Source organism: Colius striatus, chromosome 2 (assembly GCF_028858725.1).
Source record: "Colius striatus isolate bColStr4 chromosome 2, bColStr4.1.hap1, whole genome shotgun sequence".
In the NCBI taxonomy this organism is placed as follows: Eukaryota; Metazoa; Chordata; class Aves; order Coliiformes; family Coliidae; genus Colius; species Colius striatus.
The window spans coordinates 11,887,519-11,909,285 of NC_084760.1; positions in this window are offsets into that span (position 1 = coordinate 11,887,519).

Genomic DNA, 21,767 nt, shown 5'->3' on the forward strand with positions numbered 1-21,767 from the left:
GCTGTAGCTCGAGCATAGATCAGAAACCTCACTGCACTCCGAAAGTCACTCCATCCAGTTTTCCCAGATGCAGAGGGGCAAATCACTGCTTGAAGCTTAGCTGAAGTCAGGCTACTCACAGGGAGCCTGAGGTTGTAGTTACGTTCCCCGTGAGTTTACTCAAATTGCTAGTGGATACCCATTATCTAGCAAAACCAGTCAACATTATTAATGCTGAAGTCTATGAGGATGCAAACGGGTATTCAACTGAACTGCAGCGGCAGAGGAGATTAAACTTCCAACATCCTCCAAAATCGTATCTTGGCTACTCTGAGACAGAGAGATGAATAACCTTATGCACTAGTGCTATCCTTCTTTGTTATACCATTAGATACCACTGGTGTCAGCTGCGCAGGCAGCCTCTGAGATAGTAAACAAGGGAGAAAAGTGTGGAGAATGGCTAAAACACAGCAGTTCTTGTACTGAATGATATGATTGCCATGGTTTCCCCAGTAAGATGAGGCTACATCACCCCAGAAGGAGGCAAGGGTAAAGAAGTAGGGGAGGCTTGGCAAGAACTTCCTCTTGAAGAAGCACTTAGTGCAAATTTGTAGTATGATTTATGTATTTGAAAAGTGATGTCACTTTGATAAGCTGCCTGGGAGTGAAGGAGGGTACTAAGATAGGGCTACCTGGGCTACCTGGGCTGTGAGCAAAGCCCCACAGCTGGCCACCCATCTTGAGCTGGAGGCTGTCATCAGCATATAGAGACAGGTCCCAAATGGGCATCTGGTGCCAGCACTGCATAGTATGATCCTCATCTGGTCTGAAGCCATTTCTGTAATACTTTGTTCAGTCATCTTCAAGCAGCTGCTTTAAAGTTGTTTCAGAAAACCAAAGTAAACATGGCAGTGGAGTGAGCAGTTTCCTTCCCCTGGATGCAGGGGAACACAGGGAGAAAGCGCAGGAGCTGGCTGGGTGCCAGCCTCACCTCCGCCCTCAGTACTGCTGAGCAGCCCTGATGCATCACTTTGCAACCCATAAGCCTGAAAAAACCCACAGCCAGGCTCTCCAGCTGTGGGATGGATGAAGAATTTCTCTGTCTGCCTAAGACTTGACAGAGTTACACACCCGAGGGTATATATCTCTCTTCAAGCTGATACGGCTGCTATTTGACTCTTTTTGGTAAGGAATTATCCATACCATTAAGTAAAACACACAACAGTCAGCCTACTTACATCTGATTATAGCTTTGCTTAGGCCACCTGAAGCATGCAATAATTGCTCTGAAGTGCATTTCCCAATGAGCCATTTATTGTGTTTCTAAAAAATAAAATACGAGGGAAGAACCAACACCAGAATCCAGAAAAAAAATGGACATTGGGATTCATTTTAATATACACAATTTGCCATTCTAACAGCCAGTGCAAAAGCTCCAGTTCCACTGAAAAGCTTCTAAGCCATTTTAGGGTTTGTTGAAGTTTGAGCACATTGATTTCTACCTCATAGCTCCTTTTTCAAAAACAAAGGAAAAAAATGAAGATACGACATGTGGTGTTACAACCTTCATTATGACTGTCTCTGTTTTGGCATACAGTTTGATTTACGTGTTATCTTTTCCCATCTGTAAAGCATGTTTTTTCCTTTACACACACATTCATATTAGAGAAAACAGAAGGATGAAGTATGGTTTAGTGAGGCAGGATGTTAAGGCACAGTAAACACTACAAAAATAAAGAAGAGGAAAGGACTTAGCAGAATAAAAGTCAGAAGGGTTTTTTTTTTTTGTCTTTGGTGACAATAAAGGGTTTGACATATGGCCTCTATCCATGGGAAGAAAAATACTCAGTCTGAAAAATCCCATAGAGCTCTGTGTGACCAATTTCAAGGCAGATGAAAACAAAACAAAAAAAATCTTCCAGAAAATGAGCAAATGAGCTGTTTGCAGAGCAACAAAATGCCTACAGTACTAACGTGCATTGCGAAATCACTGGCTGTGACTGATCAGAGTTCATTAAAAATAAATCTTGGCCCAGCAGTTTTAATAGACAGAATAAGCAATAAAGGCAGTAATGATTCGCTTTTTCTCATGCAGAAAACACTCTGATTTTGCATTTTTCACTTAGCCAAAGGATTTCTACTGAACAAAACTGATTCTGGCATCTGATGTCCAAATGCAGATCTCTCCTTCCTGGGGGTGAAGAGAAGATGGGAGACAGCAGCTTTGTCAGTCTTTCAAATCCTTTAAAATTTAACTTTTCCTAGAATTTATTTGGCATTTAAGACTTTGGGGGCGGGGGGTGGGAAATCAAAGCCACATTTTCTGTTCTGTCTGATGAGGAAAGGTTGAGAACAGGGTGGTAATAGAGGGCTTCGCTTGCCCTCGATGAGGACAGCTCTGCCTGACGGCTGAAGGATTGCTCACGTGGAGCCCAATGTTACCTTGGCTAGAAAACTCACCGTAGAGACCAAAGGTAAAGCAGTTTTGGAAACTCAGATACTGTAATGGCATTGTATATGCACCTCAGGAAGGAATGGATTAATGACCTGGCCTGAAAATACTATCTGCATTTGACTCTACTCCATCACATGTGAAAGCTCAGGAAATATGATGGAAAAAGCATAAGAAGTACAATCTCTGTGCTGCTCAGAGATGCTAATTCTGCCACAGAAGTCAGCTGCTAAAGTGTGCAAAAGTCCACCTGCGGTGAGGTGGCACTTAGCAGTACTGGGCACAGCCTCAACACCCACAGTGGTGCCACAGGCCTAATCTGACACCTACACCAGAAATCTAGTCAAAGCTTGCTGCTTTCTGGTTTGGGAAAAGGGGAGCAAATGGCATGTAGGCATGTAGGGGTGAGATGGTCACATGCTTCCTCTGCATTTTTGCTGTTATTTTTATATTCTTCCTCATACAACAGCAGCAGCAAACAGACAGACACAGTCCCAGAACACAGTAACATGTCTGAGTATTATTTATGGCACACACAATGCAAAACAAATACATCATCCACTAATGCCTGAGCTTCTCTGGAACTGGGACACAGAGAGCAGTGAGAGTGGGTGGACCTTGCTGGTGTGACAAAACTCCAGTTACAGAAAGACTCTCCAGAAAGCAACAAGCAAGAAGGGAAATGAACATGGTCGGGATTGTTGTTTCACTCGCTGATATCCCTCCCTCCTTCCTTCCCTTCCTACCACCTTCCTTCTCCTTTGCTGTCTTCACATAGTCCCAAGGCTGATTGTACCCTTGAGGAGCAGCAATCCCTGTTACAGGTCCTTTGACCCTGCAGACGTTTCATAGCCCAGGAAGTCAGCTTCTGAGGATTAGACTGCTCATAACAGCAAACACTGATCAGTAATAACACCATCAGCAGCAAGCTCCAGCATTTGCAACCTGATCTAGGTGGACCTGCTTTAGCAGGGGGATTGGACTGGATGATCTCTAGAGGTCCCTTCCAATCTCTACCATTCTATGATTCTGTGATAAAACTAAGGATACAGAACAAGCTGAATATCAACATGGCAAAAGATGTCTTCAATATCCACCTGGACGTGTTCCTGTGTGACCAGATCTAGATGAACCTACTTCTGCAGAGGAGTTGAACTAGATGATCTCTAAAAGTCACTTCCAACCCTTACCATTCTATGATTCTATAATTGTAGGACTGCTCTAAGCAAAGATCACACAAGCTTCAGACAATCTGTATCAGGCAATTACCATTTTTGAGAGGGGCTAGTAGCAAATTCACTGGGCACTCAAAGAGACAAATGCGTAGTTATCCTGGTCTGAAGCTCGAGTGTATGGAAAGCCACACACTGGCTTCAGCGTGCTTTGGATCATATTTTTAAGTGGAGAGGGGTTGGCACAGACTGCTCTGTGGACGTGGATCTTGGGGAAATCTCTCTTTTAAAACAAAACATATACATGTGCAAACTCATCATGTGTGTGCAAGAGCAAAATGATACCTGAAGGGTATGGGTCATTTATACCCCCAGGAAAGACACTCAGTAGAATAAATGGTTTTAACAAAGTAACAATGTTTACTTTTCCTTTGCTGCAGCAGAACACAGAGCACCTTCATGAAAGGTCCTCAAGGTTAAATAAACTGTACTTAGTCAAATACCTTACAGTTAAAGCCAGGGTTGCTCCTGCACATGAGATCAGGTCTTTGTTATTCCACTAAGCACAACTGGTGTAGCTTATTTCTTTGCATCTTGTATCTCAAATTAAAATGGCAAGTAAACGAAAGGCTAAAGAAAGATTGACACCTGTCAGCAGACATGTTTGTTTCTTCTGATGATCTTTCATCACTACAGCTTCTCATGTACAAGGTATTGGGCAAGAACTGATCCTACAAGCTGCCAATGCATGTCCAGAAGGATACATCACACACGTATTTTCAGGGCTTCTCTTTTGAAACTTGATTTTGTTCACTATTTTCATTCATTTTCTCATAAGTAGCAACATGATGACTAATAAATGAGGTTATGTCTTGTAGATTTTATAGCAGCAGCCTGCTGGAATAATTTTTGTCCTTCAAGCTAGCCAGAACAAGATTTTTTTTGCCTGCGCTTCCTTTAGCCATGCAGGCTACTCCCTAAAATGTTCCCCCTCATTTTGATTTGATGAAGATCCATGTTTATTCATTTTATAGGCCTTAGCTGACAGTCCTGCTTTATCAAATCAAAGGAAGATTGTGGGGAGGGGAGAGGAGCACCACTGTGTTTTTCTGCCAAACCTCTGACATTACACATACTCCCCTGCAATGTTTGCTGACAGATGTTCAAGGCTTGGGGGGGAAAAAAAAAGTGCTTTCAGCTGATGGCCATACCATGTTCCTGACTTCCAGGAACTTCAGGTTCCTGAGTTCATGGGGGCAAAGAAATGGCAGGAGGAAAATAGATGAACTTGGTAATGAGGGAGAAGAACAAAATGACAAAATAAAACCTTGGCACTGACAGAGATGACAAATATAATATCTCCTGGGCAGCAGGGAAGGGAAAAAATAGAACTAGATGTGAAAGAGCTGGAGCAGTGACCTTCAAATGGCTGCGTATGTCTGAAGTTAAACCACCATGGAGGTCCAAACTTCTGACTAGGTCTTCTTGGACAGTATTTTATTACTACAGACAAACTCTAACAGTGTTTGGGAGGAGCTGGGGATGGAAATCTCTTGTCAAGGCACTGAGACGGCATCTGTGAGGCACAGGCCATGTTGGTGGAGGATGGGGACCTCTGCTTTTGTGAAGCCAGTAGAGTTGTTTGAGCAGAAAAGAGAAGTGTTCAAGGAGTCTGAGTGATGCTAGCAAGAGGTCTCTCATTAGATGATACAATTTGTCAGTCCTGACTGTGTTTTGGAGCATAATCCTGTCCTAGGTGACAGAAATTCAGTGTGCAAGGCCCAGATCATCATGGACAAACTTGCTGGGATGGGCAAAATCACCATGGTATTTCAGTCCTGATGATGCCAGTGAGAATTTGGCAAGCAATCAGTTTGAATGTGAGGCACTATATGAACTAGGCCCATCAGCAGCCTTCAGTTGTCCTGCTTTGCCTTTCCTTCTTTTGCCTCATTTTGACAGCTCAGATATCTACTAAATAGTAAAAACACTTATTTAATCTGAGGTTCAAAGTAAACTCTCTGTGCTATCATCTTGCATGTATCCCTATCTTCTCTCACAGCGTGGGAGTAATTGTTTACTCACTGTGAATGTTGCAGTGATTTGCATGGCAACATTAAAAAGAAAAATGGAATCAAAGCCTTAATAACTTACCACCAAGCAGCATTCATTTCTGTAAAGTTGCATCTGTACCCCAAAATGCTGTATGAGCAGCAGACTGCTGAAGATATGAACTTCAATATAAAAGTAACAGGCAATGTCACCTTTCAGCTCTAACAATCTTCGATATTACCTGTTTAAAGCTGCAGATATGTAGTTTCTATTCTTTTATTCTGGAAGATGGATTAATTCAATAGAAGTTAGCAAGATGTGGGTTTGGGTTTTTTTTCCTATGTCCAACACTTACAAATAACGTCCCCTAAAGACAAGCAAATGTTAGATATTTTCCTTTTCTACTGATGAATCATCTGGACCTTTGGATAGACTGAACTAATGGGAATTCCAGTAGCCTCTGGCCTGTATATCAGAAAGAGAGAGAAAGGTGCATAACATGGACTAGATCATCTCTAAACGTCCCTTCTAACCCCTATCATTCTATGAGGGAGAGCATATCACGTGCGTGTGCCCCCATCCCTCCCTCCACACATACATTCAGTTTTGACATATTAAGCAATACCAGACAGGACAGAAAAATTCTAGACAAGGAACTATTCATCCCATTGTCTCTGGCCTTGGAGGTAATTGTGATGAATGGTGCTAGAAAGGTTTTTTAGTTTTATGGAAGCACTTTGGCCCCACTTTTTTGATTTTTTTCTTTTAATTGTAAAGGCAACAACATTTTCTCAGAGTATATTGGAGGAAGAATGCCTCAAAATGGAAAAAATAAGTACAATTTCCATGATTTATGCCATTTACTCTGAAAATATAATATGCAGAGCAGATATTTGGCAGGTGTTAATCAGTATATTTTTCTTCGCACCAGTAGAGCTGCTTCAGCTTATACCAGCTGAGAATTTGGCTCCGTGTATTAAATAAAAAAGCGGGTCTGCCTTCCTGATCTTTTGTAGTAGACACACAAAACTATTCGTTATTGAGCTGTGGGCTTGAAAAGCAATCGCACTTCTCAGTATTGGCAGCAGGCTGGAGAAATGGGGACATTGTGTGCTGAGCTCCTGGGTAGAAGAAATGTTTTCTTTCAAACCATAACGACCTTTTTGGCCATCTGAAGGAATATGTTCAAGCTTCTTTGGCAAGCAAAGGTGGAAAACTAGCCAGTTACTACATGAAGGCTTTGAAGATGGAGGGAATAATAAAAATGTGTGTGTGGGGAAATTGAAGAGGAAAATCTTTTTGTTCCCAGATGGGTAGCTAAGGGGTAACCATTCACCCTTCTGCTTTAGAAGCAGAAAAACAAATTGACCTGGTACTTCAAAATAACTTTTTTGACTGTTCTGTACATCAGATGATGTGTCTGAATTTTAGATGACCACCAGGTTTTATAATAGTCCCAGTTAGCTCCCAAGAACGGCTTCAGGTGGTATTTCTGATCTGTAAACAGCTCTAGACTGAGTTCTTTGGAAGATAGTGCACACTATAATAAGGGAAATCAATAGAAATCCTGTCTGATGATCCCGACAATGTGGGGAAGAGAGAGGACATAATTTTGTGGAAGAAATTAGAGGTTTGTGAGGGAAAACAGGAACACTCTTTTGATATGCATGATACAGATGCAGATGTGTATTAGTAAGAGAAATCGTAATTTGCAAACAGATGCTGTCAGAAAACAACTAGTGCAAAAGTAAGTAGAAGATGGAGGGAAACTGAGGAGTTATAGAAATGTACATGTCCTGTTTATTTTTTCCTGAGCCTTAGAAAAACTTCACTTAATCGAGATCATGGCTCAGGATATGCACAGAGAAGTGCTGGTCCCTGTGCACTGAAACCTGAAACAAGATAACGTTAAGCTCCTGTGAGATTTTAATGTCACATAAAAGTGAGCTTTATATAACAAATTTTAGGGGAAAGGATATTAAAGCTTAATGGCTTTGAATGTCAAAGTCTGGTGTCCACTGACTGAATGCTTAGATATCACAATTGTTTGTTTTGGAAGGGATACACATTTGAGTACACAGAACACACTATTTTAAAGATTAGATCTCTCCTTAATAAGAAATATTTTCTTACCTCAGCATTTTATCAGAGTGATCTTTAATTTGTGTTTTCTCTTATTAGAGTTTGACCTGAACTCCTAAATAGGTCTATTATGTCCAGCGACCTCATTCTTACCAAGTTTTACAGGTCAGTGGTGAATTAAGCAGACAGCTTCCTGCTAATTAATCCTATTTAGTTAAAGAACTGTTAGACTGCATTATCTTATCTCTGTTAAAAGGAAGTTTTTACAGGATTGGCACCAGATTAATGTTATGAATGACAACCCCCTATCCAACTTTGACATACAGTACATGTGCAGAAAGGTAGAAGAGCAGCAAAAGAGGTCAGCACACAAATGCTGTCTTGTTCTTCGGTGTTTCCCCATGACATGAATGACCAGAGTTATTCCAGCACCCAGGTGGCTTTGAAATTGCACAACTCCTAAATCTTCCTGCCTGGCAAGACATTGCATTTTGGTATGGCAGAGTCCAGGAGACTTGTCAGGAACGCAAGCCGCATTTGGTGTGACTGCAAGTGGAAGAGACAGATGAAGTCAACGGTGTATTTATGTGGTTCTTGTTTTGCTCCAGAATAGCAGTGGCCCAAAAGAATTGAAAGACACTATGTGGCAGGAAGCCTCTATGGAAATAGCTGATACTGAGACTGCACAGCTTACTAAAAATCTGAGGCCCCAGGAGGACCTTTGCTATGTCACATTTTGAAATCAATGAATAACGTTAAATTATAATGGATAGTGAGAACTCGTGGAAAATACCTGTGAGTACATAAAGGGCAGGGCACTCAATAACTGTAAACCAGATAGCAGAAATGCGACCTAATTTAGGTTGACGTGCTTCTGCGGGGGGGGTTGGACTAGATGATCTCTAAAGGTCCCTTCCAACACTACCATTCCACGATTCTATGATTCTATGAAATGTATTCGGTAGTTCTAGTCTGTGTTGGAAGAGCTATATAAGCATCAATATGTATAAACATATGACGATTCTCTATAAACAAAGATGATTCTCCTTTGGATTTTTTCTCCCCTTTTTTCTTTTTGCCTTTAACTGCTCACCACCATTTTTCCTTTCATTGTTTTATTGATTGGTCTGGAGTGAAGTGCACAAATTCTACAACAGGTAGGGTTCACCCAGCCAACAGGCATTTCTTTGGAGCCAGACAGGGAGGAAGAGGAGTAAGTAGAAGAATATGTTTATAAATCTTATTTTTAGTGATATTTATGTATTACATGAAATTTGCAGAGCTTTGTCTACAAAAATACATATTTAATAGGACAGCTATTGGCACGGGGGAACGAGATTAGCTGTTCTGGGGACTGTTGAACAACGGATGTATTTTCGTCTGAGTTGCTTGAAATAATGTAGCCTTATGGCTCCTACGTCACCTCATCCAGTGTGCTTGCCTGCCAGGAGCTGCTAGTGCCCTGGCACCAGTAGCATCTGCTTGTCCAAGCTGAAGTACCTGGCTTCAAATAAAGGTTGGGCAGATATTGCTGCATTTGTACTATTGGAGTGAGTAGGAAGTTTAGTTTTAACACTATGGGCACCTCAGTCACCAAAAGAATCATCAAATTATAGAATGGTAGGGGTTGGAAGGGACTTTTAGAGATCATCTAGTCCAACCCCCTGCAGAAGCAGGTTCACCTAGATCAGGTCACACAGGAACATGTCCAGGTGAGTCTTGAAGACCTCCAAGGAAGAAGTCTCCACATCCTCCCTGGGCAGCCTGTGCCAGGGCTCCCTCACCCTCACAGTGAAATAGTTTTTTCTTATGTTTAAGTGCAACTTTTTGTGTTCCAGCTTCATCCCATTACCCCTTGTCCTGTTGCTAGCTACTATAGAAAAAAGGGGTGTTACAACCTTCTGACACCCACCCTTTAGATATTTATAAATGTTAATAAGATCTCCCCTCAATCTCCTTTTCTCCAGACTAAACAGCCCCAGTTCCTTCAGCCTTTCCTCGTATGAACCACATTCCACTCCCCTGATCATCTTGGTGGCCCTACACGGGACTCTCTCCAGCAGTTCCCTGTCCCTCTTGAGCTGAGGAGCCCAGAACTGGACACAGGACTCCAGATGAGGCCTCACCAGGGCAAAGGAGAGGGGGAGAAAAACCTCCCTTTACCTGCTGCCCACACTCTTCTTGATGCATCTCAGGCTGCCATTGGCCTTCTTGGCCACGAGGGCACATTGCTGGCTCATGTTCAGTTTGTTATCAATCAGGACTCCCCCAGGTCTCTCTCTGCAGAGCTGCTCTCCAGCAGGTCAATCCCCAGCCTGTCCTGGTGCAGCAGGTTGTACCTTCCTGTTCCATCATTAGCTTTGAACTCCACTGGCCACAGGCCTCCAACTCGACTCTGTGCCATTGATCACACCCTCTGGGCTCTGTCATTCAGCCAGCTCTCCATCCACCTCACTGTCCACTCATCCAAGCCACACTACCTGAGCTTTCTGATGAGGATGTTGTGGAAGACATTGTCAAAAGCCTTGCTGAAGTCAAGGTAGATGACATCCACTGCTCTCTCCTCATCTAGCCAGCTGCTTATGCAGTCATAAAAGGCTATCAGAAGATATATATCAGCTGGAAAAGATGAATAAGGCAATTTTTAGTAAGAAGGAGTAAGTTAGGACATAAATTCTACTAAAAACTGTTTCTAATAGTTGCACATCTCCTCTAAAGGACTGGTGCCTGCTAGAAAGTTACCAGGGGCTCCAAGCACATGCCAGGCCTGGTCCTCAGGCAGGTATAATTAAAAACAAAGGCAATGAAGAGCTTTTTAACTGGGATGGCAGCAGGCTGACTATACTGTAGCAATTCTTTTAATGTGAAGAAAAGCTACAGATACTTGAATGCAAAAGAACCCATTAAATTACATACGCCTTGTGATGAATTGCTGATGTATTCTAAAGTGCCCAAAACCAGTTTAGACAGATTATTTATAATAGCACAAGAGATATGTGAAGTAAATCTCCTGCACTAAATTTGCAATGAAAGACCACAGAAAGTCTAATTTTTTTACATAGGAATAAAAACACATACACAAGAAAAAGATGATAGATAAAGGGGCTTAGGATACGTGAACAATTGCTGCTATGTGACTGTATCTTGTCCTGCCTGGGTCTGATCGCTGCAAACATTTTCCTCATTAGTAGGTACAGAAGGCTTACAAACTGCACTTAAATGTACGGCATTTGCTTAGTGATAAGGGGGAGCAATCACATACATTTTGGAAAAAGTGAAAAATAGTCTGAGAAACAAATTGTTTCTGTGTTAAAAATTATACGTTTTGGAAAGAACTTTGTTTTTACTCTTCAGCTTTGCTTTCTTTCTTCCTCTTGGATGTTTGCTTGGAGATCTCTTCTTTCTTAACTAACTTCTTAGCCCAAAATGCTCACATTTAGAAACACATTTTGAAAAAGGAAGTAAATGAACAGGAAAATAGATCTTTGAAATTTCACCTTCATCCTTTCTATGTGGCTGTATTCAATCACAATTGTCAACTATGCCTTGGCTGTGCTGCACGGTGTGATACAGCCCAACACATGCATAGTACAATTACTTTGAGCTAAGCTAAGTATGTACACTACTGGCTTTTCATCACATGCAATTAAAGCACCAACTTATTCAGTTCTAAAATAAGTGCCTGGGTATTTTTTCATGCTTCTATATCCTAAGCTGACCTGTGAAAAGCAAAGGAGTCAGATCTGTGCTGTGTGTCTCCCTGCAGCACAGACGTACTGAACACCATATCCTGGAACTCAAGTACTTGCAAATGACACATACACCTCTAACTAAGCCTTAAACCAACTGACTTCATATCTACTGACATGGTTATTTTTAATTCTCTGCCTCACTTTGCACACCAGCAATAATCTCATGCCTGGCAAATTGGGATGATCTGGCTTAAAAGTTCAGCTGCAGTCATGTTAAAAAGACCAGAGGAAATGGATAGCTCATCTCTGGAAAATGCAGCCCTTTGGAACAATGCCAGAACTTCTTAAAAACAAATCAGCTCAGGATTACAGTTTATTAGAGGCAAAATGGCGAAATCATTTCCAGGCTCTTTGTTTGACCCGCTACTTCTCCCTGCCATCACTAGCGGAGAGCAGTTTTGCTCATCCTTAGTTTTGTGCATTCGCCAGGTGTGGTGTTTTGAAGGGCATGGGATAATCTTGTGCTTTTAGTACGTGAGCACATAAGCAATCAGAGGCCACAACCATTAAAGAGAGTAGCTGCTGGAAGCACTGCGAAAAGCCTTCTGGCACTTCCCTCCCAGTCCCCGGCACGTCGCCCATGGGAGCGAAAACGTAGGAGGAGGCAGCCAGAGACTAAAAGCTGGCTGAGCTGTTGCAGCCGCCGTCAAAGCAGAAACAGCCTTGGCATTTTCCTCAGTTAGATCTGGGTTTCCTCTGTTCGTGGAGACTGCCTCTGGTCAGCCTGCTCTCCAGAGCCTCAGGGCTGCTTCCTCTGCCTGCCTGCTCACCTGCTCTGCTGCCTTGTGTTGGGCTTTTTGTTTCACTTGCCTTGAGATCAATGGGGAAGTGATCAGGGATAACTCTGTCCCTGCCTCTTCATGGGGTTGGCACAGCAAGGCTCAGGGCTCATTTGGTCACTAGGCACATCAAAGCTGAACGTGTTTTGTAATAAAATGCTAAGCTCCTGCAAGACTGAAATCTAGGTGAGGCTGGATATAAGGAGGAATTTCTTTGCTTGAAAGGGTTGTCAGGCATTGGAACGGGCTGCCCTGGGAGGTGCTGGAGTCACCATCCCTAGAGGGGTTTGGATGTTGCACTTAGAGAAATGGTCTAGTGGTTGATAGGGCTGTGACAAAGGCTGCACTCCATGATCTTAAAGGTCTTTTCCAGCCCAAATGATTCTTTGATTCTAAAGTAGTGAGTGATGAAAAGCTGCACACTTCAGTTAACAGGAAAATGAAGTCACCTTGCCTACAGGGGATCGGATGCTTTTAAAATGATACTGGTTCACTTACACAAGTGATATGATCTAAGACAGATGCTGAAATGATGCAAGGAAGAAAAGCATTCATTGGGCATGTGCTACCTAACAGCAATCGAGGTGCAATTTTTCAGAGCCATAAAGTGGTGTAAATTATATGATGAGTACTTGCAATACTTGAAAGTCAGAAATGTATTTCTGGCTTCAAGTGGGCACATGGTGTGATATAATCATCCAAAAAGGTATAATACATCACTCCTTCCTTGCTATGGAATACTGTGTTGCATGGCTGGTGGAGTAATGCCTAGCACCGGGAGCTTTTTCACAAGAAGTTTCCTCATCAGTGGGCCAGTCAGAGACACAGAGTTCCTGTCCAAAAGACATCCCAGGATAATTGAGAAGAGACTGATGGGAAACACAGGGCTCTTACCCACAAGATATTTCTGACATGACTGAGAAAAGACTAATGAGAAAGCAACCCTCTTGAACAGAGGACTTCTGTTCACCACATCAAGGAATAATCCAGTGTTGTTTGTGGGGCCTTCTGTGTAAAAGCACAGATTGTCTCTTCATAAAATTCTGTATAACTAGAGCCAAAATTCTTCCTCTGTTATTCTAGTAGGGATGATAGCAGCATTTGGCATGTCGAATATAAATCTTTCTTTGAAGCTCTGCGTTAGTACAACAGGTCTCCTGGACAAAGCATTATTTGGAGTTCAGTGGCAAATGTTACGCTGGTAAATAAGAACTCTGGGGGTTAATTTCAAAAAGCAAGACTGGTCCTCAGCAGAGCAACAAGAAAAGGACTGATAATATTAGTGTGCCGTTCACTTACCAGGTCACCTCATAGGACTGTGATGCTCATTTGCACTTTCAGATACACAGCAATACAACCACAATGAAATTTCCTAATGTCTGAGGAAAACTCGAGGAGGAGATGGTGTCCAAATGAGGACTGAGAGTGAGCTGAGGCTGTTACTCAGGATAAGGTTAGGTTTGTGTATGAGTAGGAGGCAAGCTCAGGGCTCTGTTTCAAAAGGATGACATTTCACAAACTCTTCTCTGTTGTCTCAGATTTCCACTGTAATGGGGAACATTTAAACATCAGAGTTGAAAAGAAAGTCTCCATTCCCAGTTCAGCTCCTTCCTACAATCCCAACGGTGGGCTGAGGTTACACTCTGGGATTCCTTCTCTTTTTTCTTTAGCTGAGTCCACCCAAAACTTTGCATGCCCAAGCAGCCTGTCCAGGCATAAGTGAGAGCTAAAGGGCCATGTAGTACTGTGGCTGAGAGCATTTTTGCACTCAGACTTCTAGCGTCTTCCCCTTTAGCCTTGTGAGAGCTTCACAGTAAAAAGGAACAGAAATGCGACAGTTGGCCTTATTTCAGTGTTAATGTTATTCGTGCCTTACTATTTTTATCTGTGCACAAAGCCAGCTTATGGTTCAGAGCTCAGCTGGGCTACTGCTGAGCTCAGCAGGACTGAAGAGCTGAAGCTTTTGCTCTGAAGAAGAGGCTGCTTCTACCTCTTGAGAAGGGGGGCAGCATTTGAGATCCAAATTGGGTGGGAACTGAGAGCAGGAGCTTGTCTGCCACTTCCTTACTCAGGAAAAAACTCTGGCATCCTAGATCTTGCTGGTTTCTGAGGTCTTTAAGAGTCCCATGCCTCAATGACAGCTCAGTGAAGACTGCTGTGCTCTGGCAACTACTCCTCAGGGAGGGAACAACTCTTCTTCCTGTGTAGTAAGAGTTTATGTCCCTATCCCCTCTCTGAGCTAAAACTAGGTTACATTTGCTACTGTGCAGCTGCCCATCCCTCCCAGCAGTAAACAGTCGTGGCAATTCTGAGGTGATGCTCAGGAAGAGCTGAAGCCCCAGAGTCCCCTGCCTTGCCTTGCACAGAGGCTAGTGGTAACCTGCAGCTGTGAGAGGTGACGGATGGCCCTTGATGCATCTGGGCTCCTTTTGAGATCCCGCAGGGTCTCAGCAAGAGCAGTGGCAACACAGTTTGGAGTCTTCTCCTCATCAGAAGTGACTCTCTGCCCTTCTCAGCAGGGCATACTGCTGCACAATAGCCCCCTTCAGGTACCATTTTTTTCCGTTGCTGTGTTCCTGGAGGCAAAGCCTTGCATGGGGGAAAAATGCCACACTTTTTTTGCACTCACGACATGCTCTCTCTTGAAAAATAAAGTGTTTTTCAAAATACCATACTTCTGCTTTGAAATGTAGTTGATGTCACCTAGTTCCTTTTTTCTTCATTCTCCGACTCAATGCTCTGCTCTTAATTTCTTGCAGTTTTGGAAATGCCAAGGAAGCATCAGGATTCAGGTAGGAGAGCAATGCATGTTAGTCCAGCGTGGTGGCATCCCACGGGCACCAGAAAAATTATTACTCCTAAGATTTCTGGCACAAACTGTGATTTTTAAATGGTGGCATACTGAGGCCAAGAGCAATGCTACTTATCTCCCTTAATACGCACGAACGGACTTCCATCTCTTTGCTTCTTTGGAACTGGGCTCTCACATCATTTTGGTCCATTGCTGCATAATATTTTGATTGTGTCTCTACTTGCACAGTCCCAAAATTTTGAGTTCTGTTCTTTCATCTTCGAGATACTTTGGTTCTTTCCCTCTAGGCAAAAGGCCCAGAGGATCTATATAACTCTAGAAGAGTTATATAAATCTACTCTAGGATGTTTAATAATTATGTATTGGTTGGTGCTGTGTGTCCAGCTATAAATGAACCCATTTTGCCTCCCTGGAAGCAGCCAAAAATAGTTAACCTTCTTTCACAGCAACCAACTATCTTCAGTAGTCTTGGGTGAGATGCAAAGCAGTGGGGGATGCCAGCTGAGGATCTGACATTGTGCCTCTGCCCAGATAGTTCTAAGTATTGCTTTATCAAGTAGTTTTAGACAGGAGGAGCACCAAATGTGGATGTAACACTTTTTGATAGCTGCTAAGAATTGCATCCTAGTAATAAACATATCATTTCAGCATACAGCAACTAAATCCAGTGCAAACACACCCCTTCTGTGCAAACATGCCCTCCGACCAGGAACGTTATGCACATTTTTAACAGTGAGGGTAATTAGGTGAAGGAACAAAGTTTCTGTGTAATCCAGGTAATTTCCAACATTTATAGACTTTAATCAAGACTGAAAGGTGCTCTGACTCCATCAAGAGTCATAGTCTTGATAGTGAAAGTACCTTGTAAAATGGCTTTTATTTTGTCAAATGTGAAGCAAATGATAGCTTTGAATCTGTTACACTAATTCTATTTGAGTGAACAGTAACCCACTTTCTTCTGTTAGTTCACATTGCTTATTTTCACGCTGTGGTTTGCTGTTCCAAAAGCAGGACAGCTTGTTTAAATCTGACATGATGACTTTCTCCAGCTCTCCTGAATAAAAGGCAGAACGCTGAAATCCATTGGAGTATTCCCACATGAGCTTAATGCATTGTAGGATAAACAAAACTTGGAGAAGTAAAATCGGCATAAAAACCTATTGGTGGTAAGTAGCTGGGATTTCATGAGTGCATGAGTCATGAAACATTGGGAGTTTGGTCTTTCCTGTGTGTAGAAATACTGAGGCTTTAAACTTGACTACGTACCAGCCAAAAAATGTCTTCCGCACCCGAGTACAGACCCAGCTCTGAAAAATCCTGCTCAGGAGGGGACTGTAACACTTCTTCCTGGGGTAGATGCTGATGGGTTTCTCTACTCAAAGATTTTACTATTTACTGATATATTTAGGCTAAAAACTCCCTAGATGAGGCAGGGATGTGTCCTTTGATAGATGAACTGTTTGGTGCCCTGATCTCCGATTTGGCCTGTGGTTGTTGCAGCGACGCACATGTTGGATGTTACTATTTCATTTCACACACTTTTTCGGCAGGATTGCAAAAAGCTACTGGCAGGCTCATCAGAAAATTCTGATAATTTGGCCTACTTTAAACTGTACCTTTTCAAGACAACACAGCATTCAGTCCAAACATTGACATCTTTCCCAGGGTGAGTAAAACATCTTTCCAGTAAAAACTGGCAGAAGGAAAATAAAACTAATAGGACAGTAGTACTTTGAAAGCACAAAGTTTTTCTTTTATGTAGCTCTGGAAGATCAGTTTCTAGATACCTCTGATTTTCATTTTTTTATTCAAAGAACCTTAGTGTTGACTATTCCAGCAGTCAATGCTAATTCCAGCACTAATTCCTAGTAAAGACTTTTCCATCACAAAATATGAGGATTTGTTACAGTGCCAAGCAAGGAAATAAACTTTGGAAACACATCAGTGTGAACTACAGAATATCAGGGTATGAGAAGACTATTGGTGCAGCAAAAGGTCTTTAAAAAAAAGTTTTAAAATCAGGCTTGAGCATTCTTGTGAGAAAATCAAAACCAAAACAAAACCCCCCCAAAGTCAACAAAATCATCCTTTGAGCTCTGCTTCCACACCCAAGCTCCAACTTTGCCTAGACTAGTTCTAAGAAAAGATAATCATAGAATAGTTTCAGCTGGGAGAGACCTTTAAGATCGAGTCCAAGCCTTGTCCTAGACCTATATGAATTAATGAATCAAGATTTGGAAAGGATTCCAGGTATGTCTGATATAGTTCCTAGACTTCATTTTGAAGGTAGGGGTTTTTTGGTGCTATTGTCAATAGCAGTACTAGTCATTTTGGTACTCAAATTTACTCCCAACAAGCCTCCATTTACAGTGAGCTGTTTTGGGCTGTGCACGTATATGTATGTGCATGCAAGGGTGAGGTTGGGCTGTGTTTGGACCTGTATCAATTCACAGCATTCCCCATTCAAGTCCAGAGCTCTCTGAAGTTCTGTTCTGCCGGCTGATGCCTCCTTAGCATTTCCTACTCCCCGGTCTAGGGTAGAGCCCCACAGAGAGGAGCTGTAACGCACTCAGTGCTGTGTGGGAGACAGGACTGGGCCTGAAGCTGCTCAGAGCAGCTTTTAGCAGCTCTGCACCAAGTGATGGGGAGGAAGGAAGGAAAAGTACCTGAATTCTCCACAATTTGTATCTGGAGATGAACTGATACAGCCACATGCTACCTGGGTGGAGAACAGCTAGGGTTTTTCTTCAGACATATAGCTGCTGTTTCCAGCAAGATAATGATGTAGCAACACAATTATAAAGTATTATGAGTAATTATAATAACATAAAGAAGTTTTCCAGAGATTGCTACCCAGTGATGTCTTTCTGTCTCTAGTAGGCAGATAATAAAAAGTGAGATCTCACTCTTAATGTTTTAGTTGCCCTTGGACTCAGGATAGTTTTGGGACAGAGATGCTGAGTCATTATTAAGCATAGCTGGAGAGAGAAGCTCTGACAGAGGTGAGGATGCAGGGCTGAAGTCCTCCTTTGCAGCTGTCACTGCTCCCAGTGCAGCCCTGAGCTGCCCTTGCCCAGCCTGTTCTTCCACACTCAATATACAGTGAAATGAAAATGATGCCTCTTGATGCCCACCTTGTTACAGCCTATTGCTTTCTTGTTATATTGAACATGTATTTTCATTTTTAACGTTTTCAAGAGGAAATGGGAAAAAGTATTGTGACAGTACCTGTCCCTTTTCTCTCCATCGTGAGTAAGTGCCCCTAATAGAAGGATTAGAAAGAAGTGAAAGAGAGGAGGAATGGTATTACTAAACTTTTCACAAGACAACTGTGGAAAACAAATGTCCTTTATCTTTTTTCCAAATTTCTTCTGAGGGAGGTTTTTAGACTTTCTAGGCCCTTCCTAGACTTCCTAGTTTCTGATATGTCAATCTGACACGGCAGGCTGATGTTTTTCATACATAGCGATGTGAGCAGTACTGATGTTTAGTATGTTTTTGACAAAACTAAACAGCTCTGGCTGAGTCAACACTACCTGTCGGACTGAAGTAGTGTTGCTCCTTAGAAGTGAATCCCCTGACTGTAGGTACCACACATTGGCTGTGTTGGCAGAGCAGCTGTGGCATACAAACTTGATTCCTCTTGGAAAAAAAATACACTGGAAGTTTTGCTCATGCTGGGCACCAGATAGAATCATAGAATGGTAGGGGTTGGAAGGGACCTTTAGAGATCATGTAGTCCAAACCTCCTGCAGAAGCAGGGTCACCTAGATCAGGTTGCATAGGAACATGTCCAGGTGGTTCTTGAAGACCTCCAAGGAAGGAGCCTCCACAAGCCCTCTGGGCAGCCTGATGGGCACCAACTCCTAGCACAGATATAGTCAAAGTGACATAGCTCTTGCTTTTTTTTCTGATAAGAGAGTATGTTTTAGGCACCATGTCACGGGCAGAAGAGAGGCAGAATGAGGTTACAGTCCACGTACATGTAGCTCAGTCAGGAAAATACCGACATTTCTTAAGTTCAGCCAAATTCACCCAGAGCATGTTCCCTCCTATGCGGCCGAACCGAATGAACAACTCACATCAACGACTTTATTAGACAACTATATCCAAATGCATATAGAAACATATTTATTGTGATTAATCTTCATTTGTTCTAGAGCAGGACTGAGAGTATGGGTGAGGTGAAGGGACTAATTGAACAATATTGTGAGAACATACAGAAAGACATGATTCATGTCACACATCTTGCATTCCTATTAATTGTTTCATCCATACTAAAACCTTGTGTGAGTAATACGATCAGAATTCTGTCAAAGAATTACTGCTCACGTTGACAAGTTAAAAAATCCAACATTTTTTTCCTTCAAAAGATATGTTTGTTAAGGGGATAGAGCATGTTCATGAGCTGAATTAATGCTTTCATTAGAATCATAGAATGGTAGGGGTTTGAAGAGAACTTTAGACATTACCTAATCCAATCCCCAGCAGAAGCAGGTCCATCTAGAGCAGGTCTCATAGGAACGTGTCCAGGCAGGTCTTGAAGACCTCCAAGGAAGGAGACTCTACATCCCTCTGGGCAGCCTGTGCCTCATCTCAACAGTGAAATAGTTTTTTCTTAAGTTTAAATGGAACTTTTTGTGTTCCAGCTTCATCCCATTACCCCTTGTCCTGTTGCTAGGTACCATATCAAAAAGGGATGTATCAACCTGCTGACACTCACCATTTAGATATTGGTAAATATGAATGCGATTCCCCCTCAGTCTCCTTTCCCCTGATCATCTTGGTGGTCCTACGTTGGACTCTCTCCAGAACTTCTCTGTCTCTCTTGAGCTGAGGAGCGCAGAACTGGACACAGGACTCCAGAGGAGGCCTCACCATTGCAGAGGAGAGGGGGAGCAGAACCTCTCTTGACCTACACTTTTCTTGATGCATCCCAGGATGCCATTGGCCTTCTTGGCCACGAGGGCACATTGCTGGCTCATGTTCAGTTTGTTATCAATCAGGACTCCCCCAGCTTTCTCTCTGCAGAGCTGCTCTCCAGCAGTTCAACCCCCAGCCTGTACTGGTGCATGGGGTTGTTCCTCCCCAGGTGCAGGACTCTGCACTTGTCCTTGTTGAACCTCATGAGCTTCCTTTCTACCCACCTCTCAAGCTCGCTGAGACCCCACTGAATGGTAGCAGCATCACTCATAACTAGAATGACTTCTGTATTCATGTAAGTATTTCTAAATTTTTCACAATTAAATTTGCCCTAATTAAAATTTACTACAATTCTTAAGCATTTCTACAGTGTTGTAGCAATATTGGCTTTCACATTTGAGTAGGGTACCAGAGCAACAAAACTAGAGTATATGTGTACCCTAGATAAAGTGCTGCACTGACAAAGCTTCTGTATTGAGACAGTTTACATTAAAAAATGGCACTCTCTATCTAGTCTCTGTTAATTACGGAAAGAGAAGTGAAAGGAATTGCACGTCTATGGAAACCATTCTTAATTTATACAAAGCGGTGATTAATATCCTGTGCCGCTTTCTGAATTCAGAAATTGCACATGCAATGAGTCTGGCTGGAAATGATTTTCCCTCTTCTTTCAAGTGAGTGGGAGGTGAGATTTGCAGGTGCTTACACTGAGAAAGGGAGGGCGAGGTGAGGGCATAGCTTGTCTGTCCTTGCTCCTTTAGCAAAGCCCTACGGTGTAAATGGCTTCCTTATTAACTGCATTCACCTCGTCTTTAGCAGATTAGTGTTCTCCACATCGAACTTCTGCCTATTTTTCTTCTCAAGTGTGCATGGAATAACAACTTAAGAGAGGTTAAAAGTCACACTTAAGGGGAAGCGAAAGAAGAGGCATATAAAAAAGCATTAAATCCTACTGGCCAGTGTAAATGCACAAACGCATCCTGCAGAATTTGAAATACTGCTAAAATTTCACTGTGGCATGCTGAGAAACACAAGTTAAACAAAACGTTGCCTACTTCTAGCCAGGGTTTTCTCAGTTTCTTGGAGATGGCTTAGCTTAATATAGGATGAGCCGGCAGGTCTGATCTTTGCCCTTGTTCTAGGAATCAGTTGTCTGGCTGCAGTATCACTAATTCGCTTATTAAGAAAAAAAATAAAGGAGGTAGTTACTCCTGTTGAAAAATTAAGCTGGTGCCCGCGCGAGCTGTGGTTCCCCTGAGTGAAGCCAGACTGGCAACAAGTTGCTTCTCAGTTCGGTTCAGCTCCCCAACTTTCCTAAATACGCACTGAGGGCAGCGATGTCTCAGTGCTGCGGACAAGCAGACTTCCCCCCTCCCGCAAGACCCCTGTGAGCCCACTGCCAACGGCTTCGACCCAGCTCGGCCCGGGGAGCCTCGAGCACTCGCTCTTCCCCGCATGACGCCGGTCACGGCTTGTCGCCGTCTTCTCGGCTGGGACGCACGGCCGGTTTGAGATGCTGCTCCGGCATCCGGGCAAAGCCAGGGCTCCCCGTGGCAGACGCCCGGGCACCCCCCGCGCAGCGGGCCGCAGGCTCCCATCAGCAGGCCAGCCGCTACCCGTCCTAGTCTGAATATTGATTCTAAATAAAGGAATACATTCAGCAGGCTGGCGGATGCGCGATATTCTGCTTCTCCTTTCAAGCACTTGCCCACGTTCCGGTTTTAAAAGCTTCCTCCTTTCCCCCCCCCCCCCACCTCTCTCATT